This window comes from Gorilla gorilla, chromosome 8 (genome assembly GCF_029281585.2).
Source record: "Gorilla gorilla gorilla isolate KB3781 chromosome 8, NHGRI_mGorGor1-v2.1_pri, whole genome shotgun sequence".
NCBI classification, from domain to species: Eukaryota; Metazoa; Chordata; class Mammalia; order Primates; family Hominidae; genus Gorilla; species Gorilla gorilla.
In genome coordinates this window covers 88,374,427-88,401,540 of record NC_073232.2, presented here as the reverse complement: position 1 = coordinate 88,401,540, position 27,114 = coordinate 88,374,427, and the positions used below count along the sequence as shown (strand labels likewise).

The 27,114-nt window shown below is 45.6% G+C and overlaps 1 pseudogene; it reads left to right on the top strand.

Annotated features, from left to right (window-relative positions):
• Positions 1-928: 928 nt before the first annotated feature.
• On the top strand, positions 929-27,114 carry LOC101134034 (supervillin-like; annotated as a pseudogene).

Sequence of the window (27,114 nt, the reverse complement as noted above, 5' to 3'; positions counted from 1 at the left end):
TATAAAAGTATAATATAATCACTAAACTAGCTAAGCAAGGAATGCCAATCAGCAAAGCATTTATTACAAATGTGGAACAGTGATCTAGCCCGTGGGTTAGCAAGCGATGGCCACTGCCAAATCCAGCTGCCCACCTGCTTTGGTTTTTTGTTGTTGTTTGTTTTTTAGAGACAGTGTCTTGCTCTGTCACCCAGGCTAGAGTGCAGTGGTGCCATCATAGCTCACTGCAGCCTTGAACTCCTGGGCTCAAGCAATCCTCCCACCTCAGCCTCCTGAGTAGCTCCAACTATGGGTGTTCACCCCCAAGCCTGGCTAATTTTTTTTCTTTTTCTGTTTTTGGAGAGATGGGGTCCCACTATGTTGCTTAGGCTGGTCTTGAATTCCTGGGCTCAAGCGATCCTCCAGCCTCAGCCTCCCAAAGTGGTGAGATTATAAGCGTGAGCCACCATGCCCAGCTCTGTTTTTGTAAATAAAGTTTTACTGAAACACATCCATGCCTATTTGTGAACTATTGTCAATAGCTTTTGCATTACGACAGCAGAACTGAGTTGTTGCAACACAGGCCCCATGTCACTCCTCCCCATGCAAAGCCTAAAATGTTTACTGGCTGGCCCTTTTTGGAAGAAGTTTGCCAACCCTTCATGTAGAATGAGGCTGAGGCTGGTTCATCTACCCTCAACAGAAGCAAGTGCAGGTTCAGAAGCGTTCAGTGGGCTCCTGTGTGCAGTAAGGTCAGCCTCCCTCTCTCCCGTTTTACTGCAGATTTGTTCGGGTAGGAAGCAACCGCAGGACCTTGTATATCACAACCGTATTTCTTCCACTCCTGGAACTTAGGAGGAAATAGAATTTTTAAACTATTGGTGAAGCATAATTGGAGTCCTTGTTTTTATAAAACTCTTACGTCATTTGCTTGTTTGTTGATAGCTGGCAGGATGCACGAAACGGTGCTCACTGTCACCGGCAAATCTGTGAAGGAGGTGATGAAGCCGGATGATGACGAAACCTTTGCCAAATTTTACCGCAACGTGGATTATAATATGCTGAGAAGTCCTGTGGAGCTGGACGAGGACTTCGATGTCATTTTCGATCCTTATGCACCCAAGTGAGTTATTTGGGTCTCCGTCTTCCTTATGCACCCAAGTGAGTTATTTGGGTCTCCGTCTTTCCTCCACTGAGAAGGGCTTCCTTCGCCTGCAGAGGGCACATCCATGAGGCTCTTCCCCCAGTGTGGCCTCCTTCTCCTTCTAACTCCATCACGGCGGCGTTAGTATTCTAGAGCCAGGGCACCGTGTGGCAGGAGCCAGGGGCACGGAGCCTCGCAGCAGATAAAACATGCAGACGGCAGACCAGATGTGCATGCAGGCAGACCGCGTGGGCCACAGATGCTTGTCCTGTGCCATAAAGAGTCAATGAATTTTTCACATAATTTGAATACTGTTTTGCAGTTTTTATGTTTATATCACTTAGCAGAGAGTTCAACACCTGTCTTTCATTTGACATATTTCTTACTCATAACTTTGCAAAATATTTGGATGAGATGGGCTCAAATTAGTACAGCTCACTAGAAAATCAGTAAGGCATGTTACTTAGCGTCCAATCATTTATAAAATCAATAGATCTGCGGGTTTTCTCAGTGATGACTAAGGGTTTCTCTTCCCAGGGGAACATGACTAAACCAACTAGGAAAAGCGATTATGGTATTAGGATCCCGTCAATTTCAAGTGCCAGAAAAACATCCCAATTCAAACCGACTTCAGCCAAAAAGAAAAATGAGAGGGGTTTACTGGCTCACTTGCCGAACAGTGCGGGGGCGGTTTCCGGGCTCATTCGCTGAAAAGTGCTGGGGGGCAGGTTTCCGGCTCATTCGCTGAAAAGTGCGGCGGGGTTTACTGGCTCACTCGCTGAAAAGTACGGAAGTGGCCTCGGGTTCTAAAAGCCCCTCAGAACGCAGTCTGTCTTGGCTGTTTTCCTTGGCCTCACTCTCCGTTAGGCAGCGGCCTGGCGGCAGATGAACACCCCAGCTCTGGAGTCACAAGGCTGCCTCCCTGGCCAGCCCGGCACGGGTAGCTTGTCTTCCCAGTAGTCCAAGCAGAAGTTCCAGGTTTGATTTTCTTGGCTTCAACTTGAGCCCGTGTCCATCCCCAAACCAGTCACTGTGGCCAATGGGATAGAAGATGCTGACTGGGTAAAGGCGGGTGTCTGGGTCTCCTCTTGAGCCACGGTGGGGGCGCAGGGAGGTGGTTTCCCCAAAGGAAAATCCAGATGCTATTACCAGAAGCAGAGGGAGACACGCTAGACAGGCTCCACCCACGGCAATCCACCACATCCATCTGGTCTTAACTGCGAAATTGTCAGAGTGACAGTCTCTTCCCTTATCATATGTTTTTCTGTAAACTGCTCTTGAGATATTTTTTGCATGTTTCAGTTAGTTCAATTTGTTTCAATTTGCATATTTTCATTTCCTATCTTAAAAAATGAACCCTTTGCCATTTTCCACCTCAAAATAGTATTTTGGGTATTTGCATACACAGCTATTTAACCACTTCGCAATCTTCCGCCCACCCAATGCCACTGTTTAAATAGTTGTATATCATAATTTAAACATATATGTATATTGACAGACACATATGACACCATGGTACGTAAAGAGGTCTTTTGGGCACAGAGGCCCACGTAGCTGGAGGTGGAGAGTGGCAGCAGGAGTCTATTGGGAGATCGCTTCTCTCGGTCTGCTCACCTCCCCTAGTCTGATTTTCCACCCCAAAGAATTGTGAGAATGTGGGGTGGTCACGGATGCTCGCGGGCCTATTTTATTTCGATATATTCTTCCAAAAAGTGGTTATTTTTCAGAGGGGGCAGTGAGTTGAGTGGAAGCTAGTCATGGAGGGTCAGTAAGGGGACCGAAAGCTATTGCATAGGGAGAAAATTTAGTCTGAGCGAAAAGGATTACTTCAAGGAGCCGTGGTCTGCAAATTCCCGAAGGGCTTGCCGGAGACAGAGAAGTAGACATGGGTGTATGATTCCAAAGTGAGAATTAGGACGTGTGCATGGGCGCGGTAAGGAGAGGGAAGAGCTCCCTAAACCCTAGAGCTGTCTAGCAGAGCCAGGAGCTGCCCGGAAGTACTCCACACCCTCCCAGGAGGAGACCAAGGGGCAGGAGTGAGTGGGGGCATCCGGGTGTGGCTGAGATTTGAACTCAGTGGGCTTGCATCCCTCTTCCATCTCCAAGAATCTACGACTCCATGTCAGGGGAGAGGCGGTGGGAGGAGGAGTTGCAAGATTTGTAACAAAATCAGGAAATACTTTGTGGAGTCCAAGACCCCCAGGTCATCCAGGGGTGGTGGTGTCACAGACTGGGACCGCGGCTCTGCTTCCATCCGCAGATTGACGTCTTCCGTGGCCGAGCACAAGTGGGAAGTTAGGCCCAAGCGCCGGGTTTAGGCCTCCAAAAACCCCCTGAAAATGCTGGCGGCAAGAGAAGATCTCCTTCAGGAATACACTGAGCAGAGATTAAACGTTGCCTTCATGGAGTCAAAGCGGATAAAAGTAGAATAGAGTATTTGAACCCCCACCCTGCTTCTGTGTTTGGGAATGGCTTCTTCCGATGCTTTACTCATTGCTTGGTTTTCTGCCTTGTGAAGGCCAATAATGGTGCTCAGAAGACCTCATGAAGTAAAAAGGAGTAAGTTTGCACATACATGTGCACACTTACCTAGACTTTAAAGATTTTTCATAGAAATTCTCACAGTGTGTATCACCTGTTCAATTGGTTAATTCAGATTGTCCTGGGGTTTGGCTTTTGTTTTTTTTTTTTTTTTTTAAAGACTGGGGTCTCATCATGTTGCCCAGGCTCATCTCAAACTCTCTGGCCTCAAACAATCCTCCCACCTTGGTCTCCCGAAGTGCTGGGATTACAGGCCCGAGCCACCGTGCCTGGTTACGAATTATCCTGTTTTGTTGAGTTTTCTTTCTAGAAGTTAGAAGAGATGGATATTTCTGAGTATGGTAATTTGGCCATTTTCAGATCTGTAGATCCTGAACACAATCATTCTTCATTTAATCTTATTCAAAAGTAAGTCATTTGATCTCTTACAGTAAAACAGCTCAAATCACTGGAATTTCTAATCCTAGATTTTTTTTTTTTTTTTTTGAGACAGAGTCTTGCTCTGTTGGCCCAGGCTGGAGCGCAGTAGTGTGATCCGGGCTCTCTGCAACCTCCACCTCCCAGGTTCAAGCAATTCTCCTGCCTCAGCCTCCCGAGTAGCTGGGACTACAGGCGCAGGCCACCATGCCCAGCTAATTTTTGTATTTTTAGTAGAAATGGTGTTTTACCATGTTGGCCAGGATGGTCTCGATCTCTTGACCTTGTGATCCACCCACCTTGGGCTCCCAAAGTGCTGAGATTACAGGCATGAGCCACCACGCCCAGCCTGTAATCCTAGATTTTTATATTATTAATTAACACATACATCAGTGCTTTTCTAATTGTTCTTGGTAAGACCCCGTTCTTGGAGTTGGGATGTTGGCTGGAGGGAGCTGGCTGGAGGCAATGAATGGAGGTGAGGAGATAGGCTCCAGACTCTCAGTCTCACTGTAGGCTGAGCCACACTGCTCTTATCTGCCCAATAATGTGGGGTTCCATCATTCTGAAACAGTGCTTTTCTTGGTTTGAGCTGATAGCATGCACAATCTTGATTTTTGGAATAATCTTGCTATAATTTTCATTTTCCCATAACACTCATAAACCTATTTCCTAATGTTTTTCTTAGAAATATAGTATTTAGATGAAGTGGTTGAGTCTTTTCATTATAACTAGTTTACTAAGAAGGTATATTTCAGGCTGAGTGTGGTGGCTCACACCTGTAATCCCAGCACATCAGGAGGCAGAGGCAGGAGGATCACTTAAGCCCGGGAAGTCAAGGCTGCAGTGAGCTGTAATCACAGCACTGCAGGATGGGTGACAGAGTCAGACCCTTTCTCAAAAAAAAAAAAGGCATATTTCAAAATCACGACACCACAATTAATTGACAAGTATTGTCATATTTCTCCAAACATAATCCCAGTGAAAAATGTTCTGAATTTCTCTCAAGCATATACATTTTTAAAAACAATAAGTTGGAGAAATAAAGGTTTGTTAGCACAAATCTTACATGTGTTTCCTGTGCTTCCACTCTTGGGGGGCTCAGGGGTTGGATTAGTGATGACTGACCGACCCATAGGTGTTTGCACTGAAAACCTGGCATCTTATAATTACAATCTCAACTCTGAGAGCAGGAGACCTCAAGATAATGTCTAGTTGATCACTTTGCTTCAGCAAAAGATTAGAACCTAATCATCCCTTACAGAGTGTCTACTTTTTTTTTTTTAAACATATAAAGGCTTTTGGTGAAAGCTGTCTAACAGTCATCTGGCATCTATACATTTGGGCATGTAAAAGTTGTTAGGATTTAGAACAGCTTTCAGTGGAATTGCAACAAGTGAATCCAGCTCCTGGTTTTGTACTAAAGTAGCTGGTCCACATCGTCACTCAGTTCTTGTCCCTCTGCACAGCGCGGTGTGACACCTGTCAACAAGCAGTTTATATTTTCAATGCTGTATTTAATTCTTAACATGGTGGTTAAGCATTGAATTGCACATTTAATCAAACTTGAGTATGTTTTCCCTTTCAGGATTAACTTGAAAAGACAAAGGTGTTGAGTCAGTTATGAATAATTTCTGACTGTAAATATTGTCACTGTAACTGAACCTCCTGCGTTTTGTTTCCTTATTCAACCCGCCCAGTATCTTCCAACTCCAGCTTCTCAGAAGTCACCCTGGCGGGTTTAGCCAGTAAAGAAAACTTCAGCAGCGTCATCCTGCGGAGCGTCAACCTGACGGAACAGAACTCTAACAACAGCGCTGTGCCCTACAAGAGGCTGATGCTGTTGCAGATTAAAGGTATTTCAGAGCAGCCTGGCATGGTGACTCAGGGCCCGTGGTTTCTGTCTGGTCCCATACGGAGTCCTGACTCTGTAATTCATCCCATGTGCCAGGAAGGGAACGCACGCTTTTTGAGAACCTACTGTGTGTTCCTTGCTATGCAACCTCCTGTCTCTCAAGCTTCCCCAAATCCCATGACATAGGAAGTATTCTGCCCACCAGGGCTTCCAGAGGCAGGAATGTGTCTGGGGTCCCAGCAGCTACTGGGTGGCAGAGCTGGATTCGAACCCAGGTCCCCCCACTCCAGAATCCCATCTTTTGCTCCTGGTGCCCCATGCCCCACGAGGCAGCCACACAACCATGCAGTTACGAGAGGTGCCCTACGTCATCAGAGGGGCTCTCTGCTCCCTGCCCAGTTCTCCCCGAGTCAGTACAGAACTGGGGAGGAAGACACAGCTTGGAGAAGGAATCAAGGGAAGTCCAACGCAGATGAAGCCCACCTGCATTCCGCTCCAGTGCCCTTCCTGTCCGTAGCAAGGGAGATTCCAAAGACAAACCAGGGGTCTCTGGGCCATGAGGAGGAGACTCGGCTGCCTCCTGGTGGCCACTGTATAGATGAATCCTAGAGATGAGAATGGAGGAAATATCCTCTCCCTCCAGGAGGGTTTCCCGCATGTTTCTGTGTAACCACTATCCTATTGTGTGTATTTAAAAAGACTAGTGACAAGCTCAAATAACCAATCTCTGTCCTGAGTCCTAACCCAGAGACTACATGATCAGTGTAATTGTGGAAAGCTCAAAATCAACAAATACTTAGGAAAAGGTGTTGAAAGCCACAGAAGGCGGCGGCTCCATCCTTCCTGTTGAGAGACCCCTAGGGTTCATAGTGGAAACTCCCCGGGGGAAGAGCCGACCCTTCTTGAAGGCGTGGCTTCCCTTGCCTGGGCCACAGATGTAATTGGGTGCAGGAGGTGGCCAGGGGAGAGTAAGACCCCAGGAGAAGAGTGAAGGAGGGAAAAGGAGCCTGTGTGCTCATCTCCCTGGAAGGGGGAGCCTTCATTAACCCATGCACATGACACTGATAATGGTCCTGAGAAGTGAGTGACATTTGGGAAAGCACAAACCAGGAAATCAGCCGCTAGTGCCATCATCATGCCCTTTCTAAACCCCCCTGCTGCCACCCTGGGCCATGGGCACTCTTACTAGCAGACAAGACTCTAGAAGTGAAAGTGTCCACAGCAGGGATGCTTCTGATGTGGCGTGCATCCTATCCCCGTTCTGTCTGGAAAGACGGTGACTGTCTGCCTCGTGTTCAGGAAGAAGACACGTGCAGACCAGGCTGGTGGAACCTCAAGCTTCGGTGCTCAACAGTGGGGACTGCTTCCTCCTGCTCTCTCCCCACTGCTGCTTCCTGTGGGTAGGAGAGTTTGCAAACGTCATAGAAAAGGCGAAGGTTGGTACCTGAAAAATAAAAACGCTTTAGCTAACATCTCCTTTACACACCGGTGGAGTGTTCTTCCTGGCATCAGTCACAAAGCTTCTCAAATGCCAGGTGTTGCATTCAAGTGAGAAGGGATAGGTAGGATTTCTTTTCCTGAATGTCTCTCAAACAAGCTTTCATTACATGTTTAAATGGGTTGCTTTAGGACTATGACCTACACCGCAGTGTTTAGGTCCTGGGTTCCTTCCTACTCCTGTGTAAAAAAGGAAGCGGCCCCACTTTAAAGTCCTTTATCCCAGGTAGCTTTGAGGTTCTGCCATAGACCTATTGAATGAGACTGTCATGGGGTAAAGCCCAAAGAATAGTGTTTTTTAAAAGCATCACATGTGACCTGTTGAAGATGGAGAACTATTGCTCTAAAAAATTGATACTCCCTGGTCTTTCAGTTACATTTTCTTGAGGTCATTGAAAATACCCAGTAACCAGCATCCACCCACACCCGTGGTCACAAGGCTTTCCTTGCAGGCACACTGTTTCTCCCTCTGGTTTTGACATGTGCCACTCTGTCTAGCCAAGGGCTTTTCTACCCAGGCAATTGTGTTCCTCTCTTTTTTAGGCCTCAGAACTTGCAACTTTAATTCAGACAAAGAGGGAACTTGGTTGTAGAGCTACTTATATCTAAATCATTGAAGCAGGAATTAATATACACACTCTTGCAGCCAAAGACTTCTGCAAGCTTCTGGGTGGCCAAACCAGTTACCAATGTCAGACCTCATTATACTTCAGAGACTGACAAGACTTGAATTTCCTTTCTTCTCCCTTAGCTCATTCTTCTAAACCAGCTACTTTGCAATGTAAAATGTGATGCTCTCCTGTTGTTCTTATCCCCAAGCTACTGGAGACCCAAAAGAAGATTAACTCTATGAAGCAGCCATAATAGAAACTAACTGCATTTACTGTCTCATGGATGACAAACTTGTTCCTGATGACAACTACTGGGGGAAAATTCCAAAGTGCTCTCTTCTGCAACCCAAAGAGGTACAGCCTGTGGCCTCTGCCCTTCAATGAGAAAGCACATTGAAAGCACTCAGCACAGGCTGCCCAGTAAGTTAGAGAGTAAGTTCCCAATAAAGGTTAGCCAGTGTCGGTATCCATTGTAGAACATTTACAGCTTTTTAAAAGGATTTTCCTTCTTTCTTTTTTTTTTTTTCCAAGACAGAGTCTTGTTTTGTTGCCAGGCTGGAGTGCAGTGGCGAGATTTCGGCTCACTGCAACCTCCACCTCCCGACTTCAAGTGATTCTCCTGCCTCAGCCTCCTGAGTAGTTGGGACTACAGGCACATGCCACCATGCCTGGCTAATTTTTGTATTTTTGGTAGAGACAGGGTTTCACTGTGTTGGCCAGGATGGTCTCGATCTCCTGACCTCGTGATCCAGCCGCCTCAGGCTTTCAAAGTGCTGGGATTACAGGCATGAGCCACTGTGCCCAGCCAGGGTATTTGTTATTTCACCCCTTTACTGACATCTTAAATTCTAATATGAAATCGACAATATTGTTCAGAGGTGGCATGGATCATTGAGAGCATCGTAGGCAAAATGTAAATGTTACTTAGCCCTATCTCTTGCATTTTGTATAAATATTAATGGAATATTTTTCAGTCCTTAAGTTTGAGGAATAATAGATGCATATACATATATATATATAATTTATGGATTTGCCAATTAATGTGCTGTTTTTGTCCTGTCATGCCAGTAAATATTTATTAATTATATACATTTCCAGTACCATTAAGTATGCTAAGTATTGAGAAAGTGGAAGACACGCAAGGCCCTTAAGTTTAATTGGGCAGAAGAGTATTAGAAGGAATGTAATCTGGAGCAAGGTTGACTGTGTGATATGTATGGTCTTTTACATGGGGGAAAAGTCACAGAAAAATAAATACAGGAATCATCAGGAATAATTTTCCATAGAAAGTGAAATTGAGCCGAGTTTAGAGTTAAGCAAAATTTGAGTTGCTGGAAGTGAAGGGAGAAATCATTCTAAGAGAAAGAATAAAACAAACTATGAACATAAGAAATAGCATTACATTCGTGTATTCATTCAGCAAACACTTAGTAATCAACCCCTCCTGTATGTATCACTATGATCTGATCCCTGCCCTTAAGGATCTTGGAATTGTGTACTGGAGAGAAGACACCATTGGACCATGAGTGCCTGGGGTATATGAAGTGGCCTCTGTGTATATATTAAGTGAATGAATGAGCACATGAGAGGGGGAGGAATAGGGGAGAGAGGCAGGAAGTCGACAGGAAGATGTACCTAAAGAACTCTTGTGAATCGCAAGTTGTAAGCAGGTTGAGAGTTCAGAGGAGGGAACATTATCCTGGCCACTTAGGACACTGGGAGGAGGAATCGTGCCCACAGGGCAGAGGCTGGCTCGGTGGGGCAGTGCCAGCTGAGATCTCCTGGCCTTTTTGTGTCTGTGCTGGTCGCCCCATTAGGATTTCTGTCTTCCTCCATTTGACTCACTGTCAACAAGAGACCCTGTTGCACCTGATTCAACTGTTGCATGTTCTTGAAGTTAACAAATTCTTTTGTGCCATTTCTCCCAGATACTGGTGTTTAATTTTGGTAGTGAAGTTTACGTATGGCATGGGAAAGAAGTCACGTTAGCACAACGAAAAATAGCATTTCAGCTGGCAAAGCACTTATGGAATGGAACCTTTGACTATGAGAACTGTGACATCAATCCCCTGGATCCTGGAGAATGCAATCCGCTTATCCCCAGGTACTCCTGCCCCCACCTTGGGACGGCTCCCTGAGTGATCTGATTCCCTTCGATCCCTCTGTTCTCACCACAGTCCTCTACTCTCGCTCTTTATAGGGTTCAGTTTTCATAAACGATTATATGCAGTGGACTGTGAATATTCACAAAAGGAACAGTTCTTTAACTTTTATCTAACTATTATGGAAATATGGATGCTGTCGTCTTCCAGAAGAGGTTTGTTATAGTTGATTTCTTGAAGTGAGCAAGAAATGCTGCACGTTCCTCCCTGCGGCATTCCAAGTGCTGCTGTGGCAGATGAACAGCAATTGTTTAAACAAATTACATGCAGATCTGAAAGGCTTCCCCAGGTCTGGAATTCAGCCATTGATCTGAAAATGCAAAAGCAACATGCCTCCCTCTAATTTCATACTTTCCCAGCATCGCCCTCGAATTCCAGGATTTATTTGGCAGCAGATGATGTTTATGTCTTTATATCTTTTGGGAAGGGAAGAGGGAGAGGAGATGGTATTAAAACAATGATTGCAATTGTAATATTCCCTGCATGTACTAGACTCTTTAACATCATTTTTGCAATTGAATAGAATATGTGCAAACTCTAAAATTGTGATTATGAGAAAAAAATTCTTACATGCAAAGGATTGTTGTTGTCTTTTTAACTATCAGACCAAAAAAAGTAGTGCTTTTTAACTATGGGTGCTGTTACAATAGATGAGAAACCAATGAACCAACAAACATCATAGAATATTGGGCATCACACAATTACATTTTAATGTTTTCCATTGAACTGGTATATGAATTTCAACTTTCCTGCCTAGTTTCCTGCTTTAAAATCCAATTATTGATTTTCTTATTAATTATTATAGAAATCATTAAAATTATGTCAGTGTGGTAAGAAGTTTTAACGTCCTTGTTAAGCAAATGCACTAATGTTTAACCTCAGTATGGTAACAACCGTTGTTTTAAGGACTGGAACTACAGCTCAAAAGATTTTATTTGGTATAGCAGAGGAAAAAAAAAACAAGCTAAAGCATAAAATCTATGTAATGGCCAACTGTATTTAATAGTAGCATAATCACAGATCTGAAAGTAGATGACTGAGCTCCTAACCCACTGGTTTTCAACATCTCTGAGACAGAATCACCTGAGGGGCCTTTTAAAAAATGCATTTGCTCAGCCCAGCCCCAGAGATGTGTTTCGTTTCATGTGAGTTAGAGCTTATGTGTCAATATGTCTTAAAAGCTCCCAGGGATTTTAAGGTGCAGCCAAGATTACGCACCCAGCCCTTCTTAGCAAATGAGGCTGAAACCACTGAGCCCAGTTCCGGCTGTAGGTCAGGGCAGTGCGTGGAGAAACACATCTGGCTCCTGGCCCAGGTTCATCCCCCTTACCCTGCAATCTGCCGCATCGCTTGCTCACAACGCTTCAAAACATAAATGCCAGATTCTAAAGCAGAAACCAAAAGCCCTTTCAATCATCATCTTAGCAAGCCTGCAGAGTAGGACTGCCATAACAGACAGTCATTCAGATATTTTCTGATAAAGACCACAGCCTTTCAAGACCGCCGTGCATTTTCCGTAGGTGCTTATGTTTGGTTCCTAAAGTCCCACAAGAGCATGAGGTAGAAGTGTCTGTGCTCTATGATTTATCCGGCAGCTTTCTTTGAATCAGGCAGCCTTTTTGATGTGCCTCAGCTGTGACATCAGCAGCTGTGGTCTTGACCAAGCAGGAAGTGACTGAGGCAGTAGCACAGCAGGGCATGAGCAGCAGCGGGGGTTGCTCTAAGGGGTGGCTGCATCCCGGGCCAGATTCACAACCGAAGATGGGTCTGGAGGGATGAAAGATCGTGCATGTTATTCCAGGGCTACTGCCTCCGCAGCATGCGTATCTTCTTTACCTTTTGTTTTATTTCTTTTTCTTTCTTTTTTTAAATTTTTAATTAATTAACTTATTTTTTTGAGACAGAGTCTCACTCTTGTCACCCAGGCTGGAATGCAATGGTGCTATCTTGGCTCACTGCAACCTCCACCTCCTGGGTTTAAGCGATTCTCCTGCCTTAGCCACCCGAGTAGCTGGGATTACAGGTGCCCGCCACCACATCTGGCTAATTTTTGTATTTTTAGTAGAGACGGGGTTTCACTATGTTGGCCAGGCTGGTCTTGAACTCCTGACCTCAGGTGATTCGCCTGCCTCGGCCTCCCAAACTGCTGAGATTACAGGCATAAGCTACCACACCCAGCCCTCAGCTCTACCTTTTTCTAAATTACCTGTGTTCTTGGGGACAGCACAAATTCTGAAATCCCAAGCCCGCACAAGACCTCCTATCTCTCTGTGCTCTCCCCATCTGCTGTCTTGGTCAGTGGCCTAGAAATAAGTGCACAAAAAGGCACTTCAAGATCTATGAAAGTGTGTTCATTTTAGTGATGGGAGAATCTCTGTACTCTGGAGAGCTTTGTTGTAACATGAAATAAAATAATAGAGAATTGAGGAGGGAGCTACCTCTTCCCTACGTCTATTAATTAATTGGAGGAAACTTGGTGAGCATTTGCAGGTGACTGGGTGGCACAGAGTAGATGACAAGTGAGGTTTGCCCACGGCTCCTGCTATTGCCGAAATCTCCACCCAGCGTGCCACTCCCAGGGCATCCCAAAGACAAGAATTTGCTAGAATGTGGCCAGGCACAGTGGCCCACACCTGTAGTCCCAGCACTTTGGGAAGCTTGAAGCCAGAAGTGCAAGACAGCCTAGGCAACGTAACGAGACCTGGTCTCTATTAAAAAATTAGCTAGGCATGGTGGCACACATCTGCAGTTCCAGCTATCTGCAAGGCTGAGGCAGGAGGATCACTGCAGCCCAGGAGTTCGAGGCTGCAGGGAGCTATGATTGTGCAACTGCACTTCAGCCTGGGCAACAGAGCAAGAACTTATCTCAAAAAAAACAAAAAACAAAAACAAAAAAATACTTGCTAGAATGTAAGAAAAGTCTAGTCCTGACATGGGTCATGTCACATTAAGGCACATCAAAAACTCCATGGACACAAAGCTTTGCAAGACTTCAGATTAAAATAACAAAATGTCAGTATTTGGTAAAATGCAGGAAAATAAACCATTTGTTCTATACACCACTTACGTACTTTGAGGTTTTTTCCAGTAGCCGCATGTGTTTTAGATTCCTTTGTTTAAGCTTGGCTTAATCTTGGTTCTTTTCCTGTCTGTTCTCCCAACACCCCCACCTCCCACCCTACAGAAAAGGACAGGGGCGGCCCAACTGGGCGATATTTGGGAGACTTAATGAACACAATGAGACGATTTTGTTCAAAGAAAAGTTTCTGGATTGGACGGAAATGAAAAGACCAAATGAGAAGAACCCGGGGAACTTGCCCAGCACAAGGTATTCCAGTGACCAAGTCTCAAACCTCAGGGCTTGGTTCAGGTCCCAACAAAAGTGGCCTTGATGTAAAATGATCAAATCAGGATAGTTCGCATGGCTGTCACCCCAGATGTATCATTTCTTTGTGGTGAGAACATTCAAATCTTCTCTTCTAGCTATTTTGAAATATGCAATATAGTATTGGAAAACAGTCACCCCACTGTGCGGGAGAAAACCAGAGCTCATTCCTCCTCTCTGATTGTCATTTTGTACCTGTTGGCCAACATCTCCCTATCCTCCCTGTCCCGTCTCCTTCCCACACTCCCTTCCCCAGGAAACAGATGCATGTATCAACACATCAAATCATATCCATAATAATGTGTCAACTAAAATACTTTTTTAATTAAAAAAAATGGACACACATACACACACACAAACCCCCCTTAAAGCTAAGAGGCCTTCCCAGGATTCACTAATAGAACAGCAGACTGGCCTCCAATTCTAATCTGACTCTGGGAGGTGAAGAGTCGGGTTTGCACCTGTTTTCAGGCACCCCATGCACCAATGTGGCCAATGGGTGTTCAGACCTGCCAGAGTCTTTCTGAAAATGCAGCCTTTCCCTGACTGCAGTTAAACATCCTGAGACAGAGTGTGGAAGCTGTATTTTTATGCTGTCCCATGAACAGCTGAAGCAGCATTGAGTGTGACAAGGAATAGCTGCGGAAACAGGCAACTGAACCGATGTCTTCATGTTCCCCTATAGGAAGACTCCAGGGCCGATGTCAAGCAGAACAACGTGACACGGATGGTGTCCGTGCCCCAGACGACAGCAGGTGCCATCCTGGACCGGGTGAACATTGGCTGTGGCTATGGCCTGGTGGAAGGACACCACAGGAGGCAGTTTGAGATCACCAGCGTCTCCGTGGATGTCTGGCACATCCTGGAATTCGACTATAGCAGGCTCCCCAAACAAAGCATCAGGCAGTTCCACGAGGGGGATGCCTATGTGGTCAAGTGGAAGTTCATGGTGAGCACGGCAGGTTAGTGAGCGCTTATGGCTTTTTCCAGCTGAAAGAGGTCGGCCCAGCAGCCCTGCAGGAGCCAGCTTCTCCAATGAACCCTGTCGTGCCCTCTGCCGCGTGCGTGCAGTGGGGCACCGCAGTAATGCGACTTTGAGAGCCAGTTAGTAAACCACAGAGATGAAAAGAAGTAAGGCCGAATTCCTAACAACCTAGCATTGCCGAGGCCGCTGGTGTTCACCTGTAGAAATTGAACTTGCACGTCAAGTCTTCTCAGCTCCCTCTCTCCCTCCCCTGCTCCTGTCCCCAGAGCTTTTCTGGGAAAGAGATGATTGGCTCTAAATGATATTTCCCATGTGGCTGTGTGCTGCTTCAATTAAAGTCGTTAAGTAGAGCATATCTTCGTGATTTAAAGCTGGAACCAAATGGTGCTGTAACATAGTAAATACATGCACAGAAGATTGATTTGAAAAGTGAAAGAAGCTGTTTCTCCTGAGACTGAGAGCATGGGTGGTGCTTTGTGGGTCTGGTGTAGTAAATGTAGAGTCTAAACTCTCGTCGGTTCCTGATAGTGACAGACCCCATTGCAAAACACTCACCCGGATGCTTGGCGCTGGGGAAAGGGGGAGTCCGGTGAACTCTGGAGAAATCATCCCTTTCCTTGCCAAGGAGGAGCCTTTCCCACAGTGCTCCCATTTAGGAGAGCATGCAGGTCACAGGTCTGTGATTTCAATTCAGAAGGGAGTTTTTTCGCCTCTTTACAGCCTCCTTGCTGTGCAGGTGCACCTGCCCGCGGGGCCACAGGAAGCACAGGCAGCTGTTTGCTGATCAGAAAACTGCAGGCTCAGAACCACGTGATTTATTTCCTGATTTATACAAAATGCATCTGTTCATCAACTGACACCATTTCCTGAGCATCTACTCTATGGGAGACACTTTTTGTAGGGACCAAGTAAAGATTTCAGACCCTGTCTCCAAGACAGTTATCCATGATGTAAAGCAAGTGCAGGAACACCCAGCAGGCGGATCTCACTGAGCACACGGCCAGTGGGGCTGTGTGCTGTGCAGAGCCGGGCTGTGACCCAGAGGTCCCCCTGCCCCCTCAGGGCACGATGCTGGGGGCTTTACCCTGCCTCTAGCTGAGTGCCTCCTGGGCTTCCTGAGACTTGTTCTGTTGTGATGCTAATTTCTCAGATGAGGAACAGGACCTTAAGATCAAGGAACCTGCCTGAAGCCACAAGCTAGCAGGGAGTGGAGCGGGACACTCACATCCAGGCCTGCCTCTTTTCAAACCCATCTGTGCTGCTAACCCACCCTGCATGCAGGGAGTCAGATTGGGGCTCCAGCACAGGATGTGGAGAGCCGTGAGTTTGGCTACAAGGAGGGGCCGAAGATCCCAGTCACCAGACAGTGGAGCAGGTCAGGGTTGAACCAGCAGCAAGGCGACTTGAGGTTGGGCCGCTGAACACACCAAACTTCAGGGGCTTCTTAAACAGCAGGAAGGGGATCTTCCAGGGCCCAGGCAGCTCCAGCCTCTCCTTCCAGGGAGTAGTGGGGTGTAAGACAAGGACCCCCAGTGGGAAGAACTCCCTTTCCTCCCTCTTCCCCTCTCCTCCCCTCCCCTCCCCTCCTCTTCCCTTCCCTTCCTTGACAGGGTCTCACGATGTTGCCCAGGCACTTACTTTCTTTCTTCATTTCTTTCTTTCCTTCTTTTCTTTCTTTCTTCTTTCCTTCCTTTCTTCCCTCCCTCCCTCTCTCCCTCCCTCTCTCCCTCCCTCCTCTCTCTTTCTTTCTTTCTTTTTTCTTTCTTTCTTTCTTTTCTTTTCTTCTCTTTCTCTCTTTCTCTCTCTCTCTCTTTCTTTCTTTCCAGCAGACTTACAACTTTGAAAAAGTCCAGCTTTGGAGAATTAAGATAGAGCAGGGAGCGTTCAGATTCCAGACCATCCCTGCAGCAGGGGGGAGGCACAGCCCGATGGCACTTGCAGTCACTCCGTAGCCAACGCGGAAGCTCTGGCCCCTTGGTGACACTAGTCCGGCTCCTCTATCACTTGTGCGCACAAGGGCCACACCTGCAAACAGGACTAAGTCAGAGCTCAGGGTGCACTTCTGGGAGAGGGTCAGCAAAAGCACCAGCTGCACAGGTGGTACAGCCTCCGCTTGGCCGATGCTGGCCGGCCTGCTAGGGTCAGTGTCCTGGCCCAGTGCCTGCAGGGTAGGGTTGCTCGTGCCCCACCAGGGTCAGGAGACAGCTGCTTGAGGTGCTCAGGGATCTGAGCCAGGCTCCTCCAGGGCGTGATAGGGGTTTAATTTCTATAAATAGGTGGCTCTGGGGCAAGAATACTTAACCATGAGCAGTCTTCATATCTCTGTTTTCTGTTATTGGTACCAAACTTATTCTTGAAACTGTTTTGATGGCATAACATATCCACACTTTATTTATTTATTTATTTTATTATTTTATTTATTTATTTATTTATTTATTTATTTATTTTGAGACAGAGTCTCGCTCTGTTGCCCAGGCTGGAGTGCAGTGGCATGATCTCGGCTCACTGCAAGCTCCACCTACCGGGTTCACATCATTCTCCTGCCTCAGCCTCCCGAGTAGCTGAGACTACAGGCGCCCACCACCACGCCTGGCTAATTTTTTGTATTTTTAGAGAAGTGAGGTTTCACCGTGTTAGCCAGGATGGTCTCGATCTCCTGACCTGGTGATCCACCTGCCTCGGCCTCCCAGAGTGCTGGGATTACAGGCATAAGCCACCACGCCCGGCCCTATTTATTTATTTTGAGACAGGGTCTCACTCTGTTGCCCAGGCTGGAGTGCAGTGGCACAACCTCGACTCACTGCAACCTCTGTCTCCTGGGTTCAAGCAATTCTCCCTGCCTTGGCCTCCCAAGTAGCTGGGATTACAGGCCCCCACCACCACACACTGTTAATTTTTGTATTACACTTTAAATTAGGCAACTGATCAAGGCTGTGAAAAGAATGGCCCCATAAGTTCTTCCCACTGAAAATTGAATATTTACATTGATAAAATTAAAAATGAATACACACAAGAAAAATTAATTTGTATATAGGACTACATGTCAATACATGCAGGAAAACTGTAAGGAATATTAGTGAAATGCCCATTTTGTAAAATATCTTTAAAGAAATAAAAGTCTAGGCTTACACCTGTAATCCCTGAGTTTTGGGAAGCTGAGGTGGGAGGATCACTTAAGGCCAGGTGTTCAAGACTACCCTGGGCAGCACAGTAAAACCCCATCTGTACAAAAAATTGAAAAATCAGCCCAGTATAGTGGCATCTGCCTGTAGTCCCAGTGCTTTGGGAGGCTGAGCCAGGAGGATCACTTGAGCCCAGGAGTTCAAGGCTGCAGTGAGCTATGGTTATACCACTACACTCCAGCCTGAGCAGCAGAGCAAGACCCTGTCTCTAAAATAAAAATACTTTTAAAAAGAGATACAATTGTATTTTGGGTATATACGGTCAAGTCTGTTTAGAATGTTAGGACGTAATATTGGTTATTTAAGTGTAAATGTGTATTTACACAATGTATTTGAGTGCTAAAAATGTCTAGGTCTTTATAAACTGTTATGATCTATTTGAAACATGCCTTTCCCCAGTAATCTAGTTGGTGCAACAGATTTTCACTACTTTGAGGAATAGGATTGCTAATCAAAGGCAAAATTTTTTTGCTAAGTTAGCAGAAATTTCAGTTGAGTGGCTCCCAAATTAATTATAGGTATTTATAATGTAGTCATTGATGGTTCCTATTTTATTTTGCCCTCTCAAAAACATACAAACTTAGCCAGTTCAGATCCACAGTGGATGGTACGAAAGGCTGTTTTTAGTGAAAATGCTTTAAGAAATTATTAGAATCATTTATGGAACCTACGTTACAGATACTTTACCAAACAAATGGCCAAAAAAATCAAATAAAAATGACCCCTGAACTTTTAGGAACTTAAATGAGTTTTCTTTTTCCCTTCAAACCTCAATACAGTTGTAATGTTGGAAATGGGATTGGAGCTAGGAAAAATTGTGGTGATATAGAACCAGAGACTCCAGTTTTTTTGTTTGTTTGCTTGTTTGTTTGTTTGTTTGTTTGTTTTGTTACGGAGTCTCATTCTGTTGCCCAGGCTGGAGTGCAGTGGCACAATCTTGGCTCACTGCAACCTCCATCTCCCGGGTTCAAGTGATTCTCCTGCCTCAGCCTCTTGAGTAGCTGGGATTACAGGCATGTGCCACCATGCCCAGCTAATTTTTGTATTTTTAGTAGAGACGGGTTTCACCGTATTGGCCAGTCTGGTCTCAAACTCCTGACCTCAAATGATCAGCCTGCCTCGGCCTCCCGAAGTGCTGGGATTACAGGCGTGAGCCACCGCGCCTGGCCAGTTCTTTTACTATTACAATTTAGCAGGTCTTCTCCACCTCGAAGCTCAGATTAATTCTACCTATGTTTCCACAATGCTTTGAATTATTTCATATTTTACATTCATTCTTCATCTGGAATTTACTTTAATGCATATGGTATCTTTAGCTTCATACTCTTTTCTTTCAAAGATCCCGGAAGTTTTAACTTCGCACCCCGCCTGTTCGTCCTCAGCAGCTCCTCTGGGGATTTTGCAGCCACGGAGTTTGTGTACCCTGCCCGAGCCCCCTCTGTGGTCAGTTCCATGCCTTTCCTGCAGGAAGATCTGTACAGCACGCCCCAGCCAGGTAAGGCCTGCAGGGGGCAGCTATGCTGAGCAGCAAAAGACACACCTTCTATGTGCTTCTGAACACCCAGAACATGTGCTTATGTTAGCTCATTTCATCCTCACCCCTGAACCAAAAGGAGGGAGGGTGAAATCAGCCACATATTATAGCATAAGCAACAAGGCTCAGTTACCTAACCCACCCAAAGACTTCAGCCAAGAACAGGTTGAGCACCACAGTGGCAGGCCTGGCGTCTCCGCTCTTCTCCCAGCCTTCCTCTCAGTCTTGTTGCTGCATGGTCACCGGTCGACTGCCATTGCTCCAGCCATCATATTTGCATTCAAGACAGAAAGAGAAAGAAGGGTGGAGGAAAAAAGGGAACTTAATAGCCACGTCTCTCTCTTTAATCAGATAAAAAAGACGTTTTCCCAGAAGCCCCCAGCAGACTTCTGCTTATGTCCCATTGGCCAGAGCTTGTCACATGGCCAACTCCAGCTGCAAGGGAGCCTGGGAAAGCAAATGGCCAGGGAGAAGGTTGTTGAGATATCAGCTAAGTTAGCCAGTGAACAGGGTCTGCCATACCAAGTCTCCGCAGCAGAGCCAAGACTCCAGCCCAGGTCTTCTGATCCGAAGGTCAGGGCTCTGTGCCCTCATTCTGGTTGGCAAAGTAACAAGAGACTGGGCTTGACAACCCCTCCCACCCACCCTCCAATGAAGCCAAGGTCAGCTGCCTCTCAGTTTGTGTTTGTTGCTTCTCACATTACAAGAGCCTGGAGCTGCAGCCAGGGACCTCACCTTGCACTGGGATCTCAGGGCAGCACTGAAAGTTTGACCAGTGCACATGTCATGCTTGGAAAATCAGCCACCAGAAAGAGAGGATGTGCCCACACCCTTCATCCTGGGGCTCAGAGCGGGTTGTCAACCTCCACTGGGCTTTTAAAGTGTGGTTTTCACAGAATCCCGAAATGCATGCCAGGAAAGGACACACGGTGAGCCGACTAGCAAGAGTGAGAGGGTTTTGCCACCTGGAGTAAGAGTCAGGCTGACAATTTGAGGAGGAGAAAAAGTGAGGAGGAAAAGGCAGTAGAACAATTTTTATTTTCAATTTATTTCATTTTATTTTATTTTTTAGAGATAGGATCTCAGTCTGTCATCCAGGCTGGAGTGCAGTGACACAGTCATGGCTCACTGCAGCCTCAAACTCCTGGGCTCAAGTGATCCTCCCACCTCAGCCTCTGAGTAACTGGGACTATAGGCATGCGCCACGCCTAGCAATTTTTTTTTTCTTTTTGTAGAGATAGGGTCTCACCATGTTGCCCAGGCTGGTCTTGAACTCCTGGGCTCAAACAATCCTTCCTCCTCAGCCTCCCAAAGCACTGGGATTACCGGCATGAGCCACCACTCCTGGCCACAGTTTTGATGTTTAAAGCCCATTTCTCTGTAAGAGAGCCATGATCTCACCTCACTGCTAAGCAGTCACGTGCAGGGCAGGAACACCACTGACCTGTCTGCAGTGAGATGTGTGTTCCAGTGTTGATTGTGCTCTTTGGAGATACATGGTGCTAACAGCCCCTTGAGTGGCACATGCATTATCCCTTCCACTCTTAGCACAGCCCTGCCAGTATCCAGAAGGGTCAGGGACTTGAGCTGGGGCAAAGGGAGGAGGGCCTGGAGGACTAGGAATGAAAGAGACCAACTCCTTGACACCACCTCTCTCTGCCTACAGGCTTCTCCCAGTTGAACTTTCAAAGGGCTAAGTGTCCTGGGTTTCCGTTTGCCCCTTTGCCCTGGTTCGACAGCCAAGGGGGTTTCCCCCTGTGACACAGCAGTGGGGAGGCACAACATCCACTAGGTTTGGGGAGGAGTGAACTGGAAGTGTCTGTGAAGGAGCTCCTGATGGTCAGGCTCTGTCCCTGCCCTCACAGCGCTTTTCCTTGACAATCACCACGAGGTGTACCTCTGGCAAGGCTGGTGGCCCATCGAGAACAAGATCACTGGTTCTGCCCGCATCTGCCGTGCCTCCGACCGAAAGAGCACAATGGAGACCGTGCTCCAGTATTGCAAGGATGAGGCCTCGCCAGCAGCTCACCAGAGCCCTAGACCCTTTTTCCCTTTCTGCATGGGTCAGCCAGTGTCTATAAAGCCTAGCAGGTGATAATGAAACCCATTTTTTCCCCTTTAACTTTTTGAGATATTTTAATTTTTAGATTAGTGCATTCTCAGCTGCCAGCATGAATAACTAGTTTTTCTCTCTGATATTATGAGGCCATCTAACTTGTTACCCTCAAGGATAAAGGCTGTATTGTGGAATGCCCAGGCAGATTAAAACCCCGCTGTACTTGGGGTTGATCACGCTGAGAGACAAGTTGGCCTCTGCCATGTACATTATCTGCAAGCACTACCATGCTGTTGGAGAATGGAAGTTTCCCCCAAATGGTGAATGGCCATTGCCAACCTTTTTATTATTTATTATTATTTTTAGTATTATATCCTAAAAGAAAGACCCACAGTAAGTTTGTAGTTTTTCGTATACCATCCGCATGAAATTTCTGGTCTTTTATGTAAAGTGAAAATACCAGTAATTAATATCTTATCGCATTTTTATTTTTCATTGATACAATTAGTTTAATATCACTGAGTATGTGCAATTGATTATCTTCCTGAAAAACTCTTTAGCAATAAATAACATATGAAACCTTCCACCCAATGTTATAGTGAATGTGGATGTATAAGATGCTATCGTTTGCTGTCAGTCATATTGGAGTTAATCCCGTGGTAGGAAGGCAGACAGATGACTCTACAGGTGAATTCAGGAGGAAGAAAATGCTCCACCCAGAAGCTGCAGACAGAGCTTCTCTCTCCCTTCCAGGAATGCAGAGCGGTTTGTTAGGTCCAAGAAGTATAGACTCAGGTTGATTATAGGTCACAATTGTAGTCACAGGCATGAAACTAACATCTTATATAAGCATTATCCATGTGTTGTTATGAACTACTTGTAACTTGCATTTTAAGCATGAAGTCATGAGTTCTGACAAAGAAGAAAAGATTTCAAGGGAAATCAGAGAAAGGCAGGGTCTCCCTTGGGTCTACTGACATTGCATTCTGTGTAACTACAGGAGAAAATCTCAAGAAGCCAGCCCCCAAGTCTTACCTTATCCACGCCGGTCTGGAGCCCCTGACATTCACCAATATGTTTCCCAGCTGCGAGCACAGAGAGGATATCGCTGAGATCACAGAGATGGTGAGCACGCTTTCCTGCCCTATGAAGGTGGCTCCTGCACCTTTTGGATTGTGGGTTGACTTTACTTTGGGGAGAGCATCCAATTGCACTTTCAGAGTGGGAAAATATTTATTTTGCAACATGATAACATGTCATAGAATTCACTTAGTAAGAAGAGAAGTCTAATGGGAAATCAATTGAACTATTTTAGTAATTTTCTACACAGTATACCCAAATTTAAAAAACTTAAAAGCAAAGGTGAGTTGAATCATGCTGAGGACTATATATGTACATAAAAGCTGCGAACTCTTCATTCTCTTTGCTAAGAACCTGTTGCTTGGCATTGCTTGTCTCTCAGTGTCCATGTGACGCACAACCAAACCCTCATGTTTCAGACATTAACCTTGTGTAGAGGAGACACAAATGAAATCTGATGAATTAGTATGTTCAGAAAACTGAATGAATGGAGGTACCGCGACTCCCTTATGATAAGGGATCGCTCAACATCTCATTAATATTGTCTTTTATGAGACCATCTGGTATTTCTGCATGAGGCATTTATCATAACTTCTATCTACCAAAATATATTGTTATCCAGAATGTTTTCCAACCACACAGAAAAGAAGTTACCTATAACGATGTTGAATTTCTTATTGATGAGCTATTAACATTGCTAGGAATAGCAGTTCCGAGGATTTATTTTGGTTTGATGGGAGACGGGATTTTTCTGTTTTGATTTTTTTTTTACCATGTAAGAGAGCTGCTTTGATTGGGGAAATGACCCAAGTATATTTTATAGTATCAAATTTGTGTCTCTGACCGACTAAAATTAGGATTTTTTATAGCAGGGAATAAATGTAACCATATGTGGGAAAACAGGAATGAAGGAGGGTTGAGGAAGAGGAGGTGGTCAACAGGAAGCAGGGAGTCAGTTAGGCATCATGGTGGGTGAGGGGCCTGGTAAGCTTCCATTTCTTTTTTTTTCTTTTCTTTTCTTTTCCAGCCCAGGCTGAAGTGCAGTGCCACAATCACAGCTCACTGCAGCCTCCACCTTCCAGGCTCAATCAATCCTCCCACATCAGCCTCCCAAGTAGCTGGGACTACAAGCACACACCACAATGCCCAGCTAATTTTGTATTTTCAGTGACGTTTTGCCATGTTGCTCAGGCTGGTCTTGAACTCCTGGACTCAAGTCATCTGTTGGCCTCAGCCTTCCAAAATGCTAGGATTACAGGCTGGCTTTCCAAAGTGCTAGGATTACACTGTTGGCTTTCTGATACTATCAGAGAAGCCTGATGGTTGGTTTCCTGAGAAAGGAACTCAGATAAGACAAATATAACTTTCTCAAGTTTCAAGACTGGGAGAGTCAAATTTTTTATGTTTATTCGAAGAAACCATAAACATCAGTTATGTGGGACAGTTTAGCCACTTTCAGAAGGATGTAACTCACCATCCTCTCTGTGTATTCACTATAGATCCTGGGGGTTGGCAGCGGGGCTGTTTACTGTTGTGCAGGCCTGTGGAATTCCAGCCGGAGAAGAGTCAGGCTTCCCACACCAGCAAATTATACAAATAATTAACATTCACCAAGTGCTGATTCTGTACTAGGCACAGCTCCAAGCACTTCACACTGATTTTCTCGTTTAATTATCACAACAGTCCATCAAGATCTATCTTCTTATTATTCCCATTTTACTGGCATGGGAGCAGAGGCACAGAAACATGAAGCGACTTTCAGCGAGTGGAGAAGTCAGTACTCAGATGCAGGCAGGGTCACTCAAACACCTGCCTTTGTCTCACTCTCTCTCTTTTTTTTTTTTTTTTTTTGGAGATGAGGTCTTGCTGTGTTGCCCAGGCTGGAGTATACCGGTGCCATCATGGCTCATTGCAGCCTGGAACTTCTGGGCTCAAACCATCCTCCCACCTCAGCCTTCTGAGTAGCTGGGACTATAGGTGTGCACCACCACGCCCAGCTGATTTTTGTATTTTTTGTAGAGATGGGGGGGTCTCACTATGTTGCCCAGGCTGGTCTCAAACTCCTGGGCTCAAGCAATCTCCTGCCTTGACCTCCCAAAGTACGGGGATTATAGGCATGAGCCACCATGCCCAGCCCAAAACCTGCCTGTTGACCACTAGTTCCCCCAGATATTTGTGATTTGGGCAACAGCTCTTAGTCATGCATTCCCATCATCCATCCGCCCAAAATGAGAGAAGCCAATCTGGGATCCCAAGTTTAATGGAGGAAGAGAATTTACCCTGAATAGCTTGTTCAGATTAAATGCACACAGTGGTTGAAAAGCAAACTTGATTCTGCTCCAAAATATTCTGAATGCACTTTCTGACCTTCTTTTTCTATTGTGGATTAAGAAGGTGCCAAGGCGGGCAGATCACGAGGTCAGGAGATCGAGACCATCCTGGCTAACACGGTGAAACCCTGTCTCTACTAAAATACAAAAAATTAGCCAGGCATGGTGGTGGGCACCTGTAATCCCAGCTACTCAGGAGTCTGAGACAGGGGAATCGCTTGAACCTGGGAGGCAGAGATTGCCGAGATCGTGCCACTGCACTCCAGCCTGGTGACAGAGCGAGACTCTGTCTCAAAACAAAGAAAAAAAAAAAAAAAGAAAAAAAGAAATGAGGCCGGGGAGGGGAGGAGGGTGTGATTTCTTTTCAGTTTAATTATTTTAAAAATATTTTTAAACAAATTCCATTATTTGGAGGTCTCTGGTGTTTAGACTTAAAATCTACTAATCTTAGTTTGTAATTCACTCATGGGAAAGTCCCTAAACAATTTTCCAGAGGGGGTTCTGCGACAAGATTTGTTTGAAACTCTGTGATAAGGTGAGAAAACATCTAAAAGTCAGAGAAACAAGACTCCATCTCTACAAAATATTTAAAAAGTGTATTAAGCAGGCATGGTGGCATGCACCTGCAGGCCCAGCTACTCAGGAGGCTGAGGTGGGAGGATCACTTGAGCCCAGGAGTTCAAGGCTATGATTGCACCACTGCACTCCAGCCTGGTGACAGAACGAGACACTGCCTCTAAAAAAATAAAATAAAATAAAATGGGGCCAAATGCAGTGGTTCACACCTGTAATCCCAGTGCATTGTCAGGCTGAGGAGGGAGGATCAGTTGAGGCCAAGAATTTGAGACTAGCCGGGGCAACAGAGCAAGACCTGATAAGAAAAAGAAAAGAAAAGAAAAGAAAAGAAAAGAAAAGAAAGAAAGAAAGAAAGAAAGAAAGAAAGAAAGAAAGAAAGAAAGAAAGAAAGAAAGAAAGAAAGAAAGAGCTAGACAAGAAAGAGAGAAAAGAAGAAAGGAAGAAAGGAAGAAAGAAAGAAAGAAAGAAAGAAAGAAAGAAAGAAAGAAAGAGAAAGAAAGAAAGAAAGGAAGGAAGGAAGGAAGGAAGGAAGGAAAGAAGGAGGGAAGGAAGGAAGGAGGGAGGGAGAGAAGGAAGGAAGGAAGGAAGGAAGGAAGGAAGGAAGGAAGGAAGGAAGGAAAGAAGGATGGATTAGCCGGACATGGTGATGTACACGTGTAGTCCCAGCTACTTGGGAGGCTAAGGCAGGAGGACCGCTTGAGCCCAGGAGTTCCAGGCTGCAGTGAGCTATGATAGTGCCACTGAACTCCAGCCTGAATAACAGAGACCTTGTCTCCAAACTATATTTTTTTAATTTCAAATTTAAAAATTAAAAAAATTAAAAGTCGAGACAACTGCAGGGCTTTGGGCAATCCCTTATCTTTCAGAGCCGTTTCCTCCTTAGTGACATGGAGCTATGTGTCCTCAGGCTGTGTGCAGATGGCACAGGGCTGTGTGTTTGCAAGCACTTAACAAAACGGGTTCAACAATTAGAACACTTGGACACAGGAAGGGGAACATCACACACCAGGGCTTGTTGTGGGGTGGGCGGAGGGGGAAAGGATAGCATTAGGAGATACACCTAATGTAAATGACGAGTTACTGGGTGCAGCACACCAACATGGCACATGTATACATATGTAACAAACCTGCACGTTGTGCACATGTACCCTAGAACTTAAAGTACAATAAAAAATAAAATAAAATAAATATTATTTCCTGCAGTCAAAAAAAAAAAAGAGTTCAAACTTAGGACACGAGCTTTCCTCTCTGCCCCCTCCTCTTTTCTAGGACATGGAAGTTTCCAATCAGATCACCCTCGTGGAAGACGTCTTAGCCAAGCTCGGTAAAACCATTTACCCGCTGGCCAACCTCCTGGCCAGGCCACTCCCGGAGGGGGTCGATCCTCTGAAGCTTGAGATCTATCTCACCGACGAAGACTTCGAGGTAAGCGGTTCTTCCGCTGGCATTGGAAGTGGGAGTAAAACAACACACACCGCCCGGCTCCTTTCACCGAGTCGCGGGGCGCTTCTCCCAATGTTTCCAGTTTGCACTAGACATGACGAGGGACGAATACAACGCCCTGCCCGCCTGGAAGCAGGTGAACCTGAAGAAAGCAAAAGGCCTGTTTTGAGTGGGGAGATGCCAGAGGAGCCTCACGGTCACGTCCAACACCACCGCACCAGGGAAATGGATATATATTTTTGGACTGGTGTTTTTCACAAAGTATTTTTCAATCAGAGTTTTCAGAACCTGACATTGTTAAACATACTGCTTGTCCCGGAGTTGTGTATTATGTAAA